The 11,320-nt window shown below is 35.6% G+C and overlaps 1 non-coding gene across 1 annotated transcript; it reads right to left on the bottom strand.

The window, feature by feature from the left end:
• Positions 1-4,419: 4,419 nt before the first annotated feature.
• On the bottom strand, positions 4,420-4,525 carry LOC122013113. The gene has a single exon (XR_006120454.1). It is a non-coding gene; the product is annotated as a small nucleolar RNA R71 (small nucleolar RNA).
• Positions 4,526-11,320: the final 6,795 nt, after the last annotated feature.

Below are 11,320 nucleotides of genomic sequence, written 5' to 3' on the forward strand. Positions count from 1 at the left end.
GAATGACTTTGGCCTTGTGAACCTCACACGGTCGTGCCTCGGGGTCGTGTGGCACCCAAACCTTACCTCTATATAAAGCCTCCTTCATAATTTGAGAGGGGATCTTTCCCCTTTTAGGGGGAAATAAGATTTGGAGCATTCCTTACCATTCTTGGAGGGATTTCTGGCGATCTAAGGATGGATCTTCACCGAATCGACTCCGGGAAGGCAAGGATTGGATCCGAAGATGTTTTTCTTTGTAGATAAGTTTTATTTCTCTCTTTTCTTGGATTTGAGGGGATTAAGAATGCTTGTAATCTTCTTTTCTTCGGGTTTCTTTCCTTGTTTTATGGAGTAGATTTCTTGTTCTAGGATGGAGGGAGTAATTGTAAGGATGATTTGATGTAAAACTCTTGTGGATTTGTCAATTTCTTATTTCTATGATTTTTGTTGGAGTGTATACTAAAAACCTAGCTTTTGTAAACATTTATTTTTGAAATAAAAGAATCACGTTGGTCAATATCTACATTTATTTGTTAAATATAATTGTTCAATTAATTTATACATAGTAGACAACATGGTGTGTGGTGTCACACACAGAAGATCATGTTGTCGGTTCTTTAGAAATTATAAACAGTTGTTCACGACTAAGATGGAAAGGAACAAGCCATCGGAATAGTCATAGTGTAATTAGACATTAGTTTATCTTGATTAATAAATTACACTGGTACACTCTAAGTGTATTGAGTAGAACCATTTTAGGTAAGTTCTTTTTGTACTGACTTAATAAAAGAACTAGACCTTAGTTATTATGGAAGTGTGTGCTCTTAATCCTAATATAATAACAAGCACATATATTTAATATTTATTTATTTGATTTATCAAAAGGTGAGGTTTAGCTCGATAAATCAATATGCTCAATAAGTTGGAAAATGATATTACTTATAGTGTGTGTTGTTGATTATAGAATGAATCTGTGTCCTAGTTATCTAGGTTGAGAATGTCCCCAAGAGGAGCTCATAAGGATTGTCATGTTAAACCCTGCAGGTGGACTTAGTCCGACATGACAATAAAGTTGAGTGGTACTACTCTTGGAGCTAGATATTAATTAAGTGAGTTATCAGTAACTTACTTAATTAGTGGACATTTGTTATCTTAAACACAGGGAGACTAACACACTCATGATAAGAAGGAGCCCATAATATAATTTGGGATTGGTGCGGTAGTGCGATAATAACTCTCTAGTGGAATGAGTTATTATCGATGAACTCGAGTTGTGTGTTCGGGGCGAACATGGGATACTCAAGCTCATCGGAAGGTCAAAACCAATTTCTCCTCTAGGTCCCTGTCATAGCCTCATTATAGCCTCAAGTACATCCAAATATAAGCCCATATTGGTGTCTAAGAAGGAGGTCGGTCCAATGCTTGGTAACCAAGCAAGGGTCGGCCACATCCTCTTCTTTAGGGGCTGGCCCTTTGCTTGGTGACCAAGCATGTAGGGGTCGGCCATAATAATTCAAAAAATGAGGGGTGTTTTGAATTTTTTAAATATTCTCTTTGTAGAAAACTATAAGTTTTAAAAGAGAGATTTTAATTTCAAAAACTTTCCTTATTTGAATTAGGCCACATGTTTTAAAAGAAAGTTTAAAAGATTTTAAAACTTTCCTTTTTTAACCATCCTCATGGTTTAAGAAAAAAAGGAAGATAAGTTTTAAAATTTAAATTTTCTATCACCATATTAAAAAAGGAAATTTTATAAGAGAAGTTTTAAATTTTAAAACATGGTTTTATTTTTTAGAACTTTCTTTTTTTAACTCCTACTTTAGGAAAGAGAGCTTGTAAAATTTTATAAGAGTTTTTCTTCTTGTAAAATTTTATAAAAAAAATTATTTCCTTCCTCTTATAGGGGCCGGCCACCCTTTCTTGGTGCCCAAGCAATGTGGCCGGCCAAAACAAAAAAAATAAAATCATCATCCAAATTGATTTGGTGATTGATTCAATCAAGAGGAAAGAAAAAGGAAAAATAAAAGGGAAAAGGAAAAACTCTTGGAAGATTTTAATTTTTGTAAAAATTCTTCCCTTATTTGCCTTGGGCAAGTATTATAAAAGAAGGGGTGAGGAGGCTTCATGAGACATAATTCTTATTCTCTTGGAGGAGTCTCTCTTGGTGGTGGCCGACCCTCTCTCTTCTCCTTTTCCCTTTGCTCTCTTCTCCTTGGTGGTGGTGGTGGCCGGATTTTAGAGGAAGAGGAAGAAAGCTTTTGGGTGGTGTTCATATTGGAAGATCATCGCCCACACGACGTCCAAGGCGAGGCGAGGAATACGACAGAAGATCTCGAGGTCATTAGCATACAAAAAGAAGATATAATTAGCGATTGTTTTCCGCATCATGCTAGTTATTTCTTTTTGTAAGAATTCCAAACACAATAGGCATTAGATCTAGTTTTTCGAATTAGTTTTTCGAGTTTATGTTTTCTTTTTTTTCGAACTTGTGATTCAATTGTTTTTTTTTGGTTAATCTAGAGTTATTTAAGGAAATTAAATATTAGCTTTCCATAAAAGGCTTTGTCTAGGCGGTAGTGGTTGCTCTCATATCCAAGAAGGTCATGTGCCTCGCCATGCAGTCCTGGAAGCTAATTTTAGAAATTAATATTTAATGGAATTAATAACATAGGTGGATTTGAATCAATAGTGTTAAGTTCCGCTTGCGATTCAAATCTAAACCACTAAGAACAGATAAGTTAAATTTAGAATCAATGATGTTAAGTTCCGTCTGCGATTCCTAATTTAACTTTTAAAGAACACAATAGGTTATTTAAGGAAAGGTTCGACACTTGTACAAAATTTTTTTACAGTGGAACCGGTACGTTTTCCTAGGACTAACCAACAATTTTGCCCTGTTTTGTATCTATTTGATCTTGTGTGGATTGTTGTGTTTGAACCTAATTACCATGCTTAATTGAATGTTTGGATATCTTGTGGATCTTGTAGAGATCGTACCTCATTCGATTTTTCGAGGAACGTTTGTGACAGGAACATGCCCGTGTAAGGACGTTTAAGGGATGATCTTGAGGGAGAAATAGGGTTATTCAAGGGGGTAGGATAGATTGTATGTGTTTGTATATTATATCTTGATGCGGTTGAGGAGAGATGAACTCTATGTTGATTATCCGAGGGGCGCACGTGACAGGCAAGCCCGTGTAAGGATAACATAGATTCATTTCTAATTGATCACATTTAGGTATAGATTTCAATCCTAGGCCGGTTGTCTATTGCAAGAGAGAACCGACAACCTTCTACAAATGATGGACAATTGAGGAACATGATTTGGTAGATCATTTACATGGAACAATCCTTACAAAAAAACCAAAACTCCTAGAACATTTCCTTTATCGTCACCCTTATTCTTGTTTCTTATTCTTTCATTTTCTATCTTACTTTTCATAGTTTTACTGTACACTTGTCAACCCATTGATTAGTTGTTTAGTTAACTCGTGTTGAGACATCTTTAGTGCTTATTCCAGTCCCTGTGGATACGATATCTTTTATTATTACTTACGACATTTTCGTACACTTGTGGAGGTCAACAAGTTTTTGGCGTCGTTGCCGAGGACTGCGCTATAACATTAGAGATTATCAATTGAGTTAGACTAAACATAACTTTTCTTTTCAATAGCATAGTCGTAACTAATCTTTAGAATTCTGTTTTCATAAGTTTTTCTTTTCTTGTATAACATTCTTGTCAATTCTTTTTGTTGCAATTCTAATTCTAATTCTAACTTTGCATTCTTGATTTCTAGCACCCTAATCTAACTTTTCTCTGTTTTCTCTTTTGATCTAGTTTCTTTCTTCTTTTCTTTTGTAAACATGTCTTGCAATCTTTAACATATGAATTATTCTAGACATTTTTCTTTTTCCTTTTATCTTTTCTTTCTTGTTTTCATTATGCACTTTCTTTCTTGAAATTTAAATTCTGCATTTTCTTTCTTGCTTTTCATATTGCATTTTATTTCTTATCTTTGATTCTTTATTTTATAATTTTTTCTTGAATATCCATGAGCACTAACATGTCAAGTAGGCCCATGAGAAATTTTTCTACACCCTTTTCTGCAAGATTTTTATCTCCCATTGTGTAACCTCAAATTGAAGCAGAAAGTTTCCAACTAGACTCAGAGTTAATTTTCATGATACAAGGTTACAAATTTGGAGGAGAAGTATCAGAAAGTTCTTATCTGCATCTTGAAACATTTTTAGAGATTTGTGATATGGTGAAATGTGAATGAGTGTCATCAGATGCAGTTCGATTGATGGCATTTCCATTCAGTATCAAGGATAAAGCAAGGACTTGGTTATATTCTCTCCGTCCTTAAAGTATCACAAGTTAGGAACAATTGGAGAAGCAATTTCTGAATCATTTTTTTCCTCCAAGCAGAACAGTGTATATGAGGAATTGCATAATAAATTTTGCTCAGATATATGGAGAATCATTATTTGAAGCATGAGATAGATTCAAGAGTCTTCAAAGACAATGCCCTCATCATGGTTTTGAACAATGGTTGATTCTGCACATATTTTATGAGAAAATTTCTTTCTCAGACAAGAGTTTATTAGATTCATCAGTTGGAGGTTCTTTTATGGATAAAAGTGTAGATGAAGCATATACATTAATTGATCAAGTGACATTGAACCTCCATGAATGGTCGAACATAAGTTGGATGAAATCTCCCTCAAACATTCAAGAAGTGCAAGTCATAAATGCTATAGATCCTGTCAAACAAATTGTAACTCAACCATCTATGAGTTTTGAAAATCACAAGTCATAGAACGGGGAGTTCAAACATTTGGACGCAAAGATTGAAAGTATTGTTTCAAAATGGTTTAAAGAAGATCCCCCTCCTTCGCAAACAAGATCTAGTGAAAAGTGTGATGATGTTGGGTTGAGAATTGGAAAAAATCATGAAGAACTTCTGAAGAAGAACATGTTTAGAATTGAGGAGAAGAACAATAGAAGGCCACATGAACTCAGTTCCATTATTCCAGGAGGTTCCCAAATGCCACAAGTACTTTTCCCTCAACGATTGATCATACCAACACAAGATAAGCAAGTTGAATCTCCTCCACAAGCTAAAAGGGAATATGAGAAATTAGAAGTACCTTTTCCAAGACCTTCACTAAGGGTTCCTTTTCCACAAAAGTTAGTGGAGGTCAATGAGAACAATGACTTTAAAAATTTCTGTGACACTGGTAAGGTTGAGTGCAGATTTTTGAAGGTATATGAAGATGAAGACTCTTCAGATGAGGATTTTATTGATAATGCAGTGGTAAATAAGTTTTCAAATCTATCTCCAAATTTTATAGAGTGTTATAGTGACATTGAATTTTCAGATGATGAATGTGATGTGGTAGATCAACTTAAAACTGCAAGTGAAGTTATTGATTCTCTTGTTATTGATTCTCCTATTGAGTATATAGATGTTGGTTTATTTTTTGATGTATGTGTTGATGATGATGATATGGAAGAATGTGTAGGGAGCTGTGTTGTGGAAGCAGCATCTCAAGAATCACCACCTTTGTCCACACAACCCTTAGAGGTTGTAAGATTTGAGCATGTTGTGGACCAATGTGTAGGGACTCTTGTAGATATGGTTGAGTCTCAAGAATCACCATCTTTGATACCATCAACACCTGAGCCAAAGCTAGAACCATCATTTGATTCAGAGGAAGTCACATCCACATGTTTAGAAATATCAGATATTTCTTAGTAAAGTAAGGTTAGTATTTCTTGTGATCTTTTGAAAATTTTTATTGAGGTACCTATTATTGACTTTGTTGGATGTGATTCAGTTTTTATTTCTTATTCTGCTTATCTTATTATGGTGATGGCTCTATCTTATCTAATATGTTTGTGGGAGATTTGTACTTTCTTTGCATGTGCAGATTTTACTTGGGCTAATGATTGGAAGCTCAATCTGAACCGTCTTCGACCAACTGAAAGAACATCAAAGAAGACGAAGATGGAGAGAGCATTAGTTCACTTTCTAATTCCTATATTGGAAGCTCCCTCCATAATAAGAGCCCTCGGTAGGAGGGTGTTGAAATATCTTATCCCTCCAAGAGCAAGATTTAGATGAATCTAATGAGTGGTCGAGCTAATGACCTTAAACAAGCGCTTTTTGGGAGGCAACCCAAGTTCAATCTTGTTTTCATTTTCTAGTTTTTTTTAGTTCCATTTCTTTCCTTATAATAAACTTGTATCATCTACTTAATTTTTCTTGTCTATCTTATTTTTGTAGATTTCAAAGTTGTGGAGGAATGTGAGCATTGGATAGAGGAGTATCTTTAAAAATATGAATGCCAACCATTTGGAGCTCATCACTTGGTAACTTCTTTAAACATCATAAATCTCCTTCATATATCATTTCTAGTTTTCATTGAGACAATGAAAAGTTTAAGTCTAGGGGGATGCATTAGATGCATTTGACTTGCTTTGTTTGTTTTTGTTTTTTGCTTATGTCTTGCATTTTGTTTTGATTTTTCGTGGCATACATCTTGAGAACATCAAACTTCACTTATATGCTTTCTTATCTTTTAGTAAAAATATTAGCACGTTCATTATCTAGATTCATGATGTTTTAAGTGATGTTAGTAGTATGCTTAGTGTACCTCTTTTCTCTATCTTGGATAGCATGAAATAAGCTAAGTATCATATAGAGATATGTTTGAGATTTGGCTTGACCTTAAGGATCTTATCTTCACTTCACTATACTTGAGCTTGGATAGTTGATATCATTGAAATAGTCATGATTCATCTTTTTTGTTTAGTACTTGGTTTCCATGGTGATTTCTCAAACTTCATTTTGGTTACTGGATGAGACTCAAGTCATGTAAGCTCATTTGAAAAAAATCAAAATATCCCAACAATTGTGCTAAAAGTACATTTGTAAATAAGTTTTGCACAATGCAAATACTTATGAAAAAAATAGAAAAAAGTGAATAAGGGATATAAAAAACAGTTGTCGTGAGTGGAATCTAGCAAGTCACCCCTTTGAGACCAAGTTAGGTTACTGGGGAAATGACTGCTTAGCTTCTCTTGAGATTGAGCACGCCTTTGAGACCTTGGGTTGATTGAGAAATATGAACCAAGTGTTTGGCAAGTAAGTGTCTATCACTGGTTACTTGTCTATCACTGGAAACATTAGGCATTCAAACTTGATGACGACTTGACTAGGACATAGATTGAAACTTGAAGAGTTTTGAGTTACTTTGCACTGTGCACAAGAGACTTATGCTTGAGTCATACTTAACTTGTTCCCATGATCATGCTTGTTAATGAAACTTTTTGATATAGTTAGGAGAACGCATTAGGGATATGAGAGCGTTGTAAAACATATGAATCTAGATTGCAGCATTTTGCTTGAGGACAAGTAAAAGTTTAAGTCTGGGGGTGTGATGTGTGTAGATTATATATCTTTGTTTAGCATGTTTTGACGCACATTCACATACTTTACACATGCTTTGTCTATGTATTTTCGTACTTCCATCTTTCCTTTTAGCATATTTACTCTTTTTATTCGGAGATCTGCTTTTGTACATTTTCTGTACACAGGAGTCGAATTTGGTGAAGGTTTTATGTTCAAAGGTCAAATCTGCAAGCGAAGCAAAGGAGGAAGGCATCATTCCTGAACCTCACACGACCCATACATTAGGCTTCCGATAGTCGAAGCATAAGGAACTGCCTTCATGTCTTCTATCTCCTTTGATGTCTTCGAAGACATCTCTTTAGATAAAGTTACTCCAAGTCTAAAAAGTAGAAAACCTTTCTTGGAATCTTGCATGCTAAAACGAGCTAGGATCGTATCGATATACGAAGCTTGGGATAATCATAATATTCTTTTCTTGCCATCCCTTATTACTTTGATCCCAAGAATATGTGCATTCTCCCAAGTCCTTCATATCGAATTGTTTGGACAACCATACTCTTACTTCCGACAACACTTTGATATTGTTTCCAACTACCAAATATGTCATCTACGTATAGTACAAGAAATACCATCACGTTTCCATCACACTTCTTGTATACACAAGACTCATCTGGACACTGAATAAATCCATAGGTCTGGATTACTTTATTAAACTGGATATTCCAAGACCTTGAAGCTTTGCTTTAGTCCATAAATAGACTGATTAAGCTTACATACTAGATGTTCTTTGCTCTTTGCAATGAACCCCACTGGTTGCTTCATATGGATGTTTTCTTCAAGACTTCCATTAATGAAAGCTATCTTGATATCCATTTGCCAAATCTCATAATCCATATGAGCAGCAATAGATAAAAGAATCCGGATAGACTTAAGCATGACTACCGGTGAAAAAGTTTCCTTTTTCAACAAGTCTTGCTTTGAAAGTTTCCACCTTCCCATCTATCCCTCTTTTTCTATTGTAGACATATTTACACACAATGGCTTTTACACCATTTGGTGGTTCTACAAGCTCCCAGACTTTATTAGAATATGTAGATTCTATTTCAGTATTCATTGCTCTTTGCCAATATGATACATCTTTATCTTGGAGCGCTTCATCATATGTCCGGGGATTAGGTTCATGTTCACCAGGGATCAAGTCCAAAGACTCTCCCAAAACATGAATCTTTTAGGTTACCTAACAACCCTCCCACTATGACAAGACACTGTCTGTAATTGTGCATTATTTGTGACACGTGTTGCAGTTTCTTGTGGTATCTCATCTTGTATTGTTGGTATTAGATTAGACGTGTCCTTTATTACTTACTTAAGAACAAATTTACTTATGGGCTTGTGGTTTATTACATAGTCCTCTTCTAAAATCGGGTATTGGTGCTTACAATGACCTTCTGATTTTTAGGACTATAAACCTCCTTTCGTTTCTCTAGGATAACCCACAAACAAGTGAACTCCTGTTCAACTTATCAGTGTCTCCCTTCAGCACATGTGCTGGTCTATCCGAATATGCTTCAGATTAGGCTTACGCTTATTCTACAATTCTATGGGAGTAGAGAGTTCTGACTTAGAAGGTACTATGTTCACTTCCATTTCCAGAGTATATCCTTAAAACGAATTTGGTAATTTTCTAAATAAATCATCATCGATCTAATCATTTCTATAAGAGTCCTATACCTTCTTTCTACTACACCATTCTGTTGGGGTGTACCAAGTGCAGTTAGTTGAGATTGAATCCCGACTTCTGATAAGTGACTCCTAAACTCTCCCAAGAGGTACTCGCCACTACGATCTCACCGTAGTGTCTCGATACTTTTACCTTGACGTTACTCAACATCAGCCTAGTACTCTTTGAACTTATCAAAGCACTTAGACTTGCGGCGCATCAAGTAAATGTACTTGTATCTTGAATAGTTGTCTATAAAATAGATGAAATATTCGAAACCACCTCTTGCCTGGATAGTCATAGATCCACACAAATCAGAATGAATCAATTCCATCACATCTTTGACTCTATACCCCTTAGACTTAAAATGCTTCTTGGTTATTTTTCCTTCCAAGTAAGACTCGCAGGTTGGAAAAATTTTCACTACCAATGAACCCAAAAGTTCATTGGCTATTATCCTTTGAATCCTACTCAAGTTAATATAACCTACCCTTAGATGCCAAAGATATGATTGGTTCATTTCCGAAGGTTGCTTTCTCTTATTAGAGTTAGAAGATATGTTATTAATTTTCATTTGTTGCATCGTAGGAGTTATTGGATTTATATAAATTGCCAACTAACGTACCAGAACAGATACCTTCCATCTTTTTCTTGATAACAGCTTTGTTATCAAAAGAGATAGAATATCAAGTTCTTTGAATAGTTTAGAAACTGAAATCTAGTTCTTTCTAAACTTGATACGTAAAGACAATTTCTCAAAATCCATGTTTTATTCTTATCGAAGGATAAACATCTCTCACTACAACAACTGCTACTTTTGCGGCAATGCCCATGTAGACGGTGATTTCTCCTTCATATAATTGTTGAGTTTCTTGGAACTCCTGCAATTAATTATAGACATGATTAGTAGTTTCCGTATCTACACACCAGGTACCGGTAGATAACACCGCAAAACATATATTAACTAATGAATAAAATACACCTCTATTATTGTAATGACCCAACTTTCCCTATTTCAAGTTCTAAATGTCCTTAAAAATATTTAGAAATGCTTTTAAAGTATTCTAGAGATTTTTAGGAATTTTTAGAGTATTTTTATGTAATTTTTGGAGGTCGTTTGGTATTTTTACTAAACGAAGAAAGTTTCGACAAAAAAATGTTCAAGTCGAGATTCGAACCATGGACCTCGGACCTAAACCGAGCCTTAACCGAATCCAGCCGGCCAACAGTTCTGCAAATGTTTCGTGAACAAATAGAAACTCAATTGATCTTAAGTCAGAATTAACCTTAAGCCATAAAAGGAAACGAAAATACCAAAATAAGGGGCTGAGGCAAGGTTCGAACTAACGACCCCTGACTCAGCCAAGCCTTTACCTGTCCAGGCTGACCAAGTGATCAAGCAATTGTTTTCTTGAAGAAAACTGAAACCAATAGTAGTTAAGCGTTATTTTAGAAACCGAAAATAGCCATTAGTTATAAAAAGGAAACTTTTTCTCCAAAAAAACCCTAAACTTTTCCTCACCCTTCTCTCCCGACGGCGCTGTTCTCCTTCTCGGGCGAAATCGCGGCAGCGAGCGATCACGTCTCCGGCGGCCGGCGAGGTTGTTCTCCGGAGGTTCTTCACCAATACAAGGTTCCCTCGTCGAGGTGGAGCCGTGAGCACAAGAAGAGACCCAGAACTCGACTTCTCCGGAAACCCTAGAGTTCTTCCCTTCCGGTTGTAAGTCCTAAAAGCAAGGGTAAGTTGCTTACTCACCTGCAGTAAGAGTAGCTATCGAGTTTTTTCTTTTCCTGTTGTTTTCTGTGATGTATGTCGTAAGGAGCTTGTTGTGAGTTTGTTGCCGTGAGCCTCAAAAGGGAATGAAGAAAGGGAAACGGATTGTATTGTTTTGGATTGTAGTTTGAATTCGGTGGATAAGATTAGTAGCTTGTGATCCCTTGCTATGAGATTTGCTGATTTGAATGGTTTTAGATCTATTCTAGTTTAAAGCGTGCAGTGTAACTTTAGATACTTGCTGTTTAGATTTCCTTTGTTTTGGAACTTGCCGTACAGAAAGAATTGAGGATTGATAGAGCTTTAGTTCCTATCATGATTTAGGACCATGCAAAATTTAGGCTTGGGTTCCTCTGTTGCTGTGATATTAAACCTGAATTTCCTTCGTAAGATTCAGATTAGAGTTTCTTTTGTTTGTAGTGGTCC

Source organism: Zingiber officinale, chromosome 8A (assembly GCF_018446385.1).
Source record: "Zingiber officinale cultivar Zhangliang chromosome 8A, Zo_v1.1, whole genome shotgun sequence".
Classification (NCBI taxonomy): domain Eukaryota; kingdom Viridiplantae; phylum Streptophyta; class Magnoliopsida; order Zingiberales; family Zingiberaceae; genus Zingiber; species Zingiber officinale.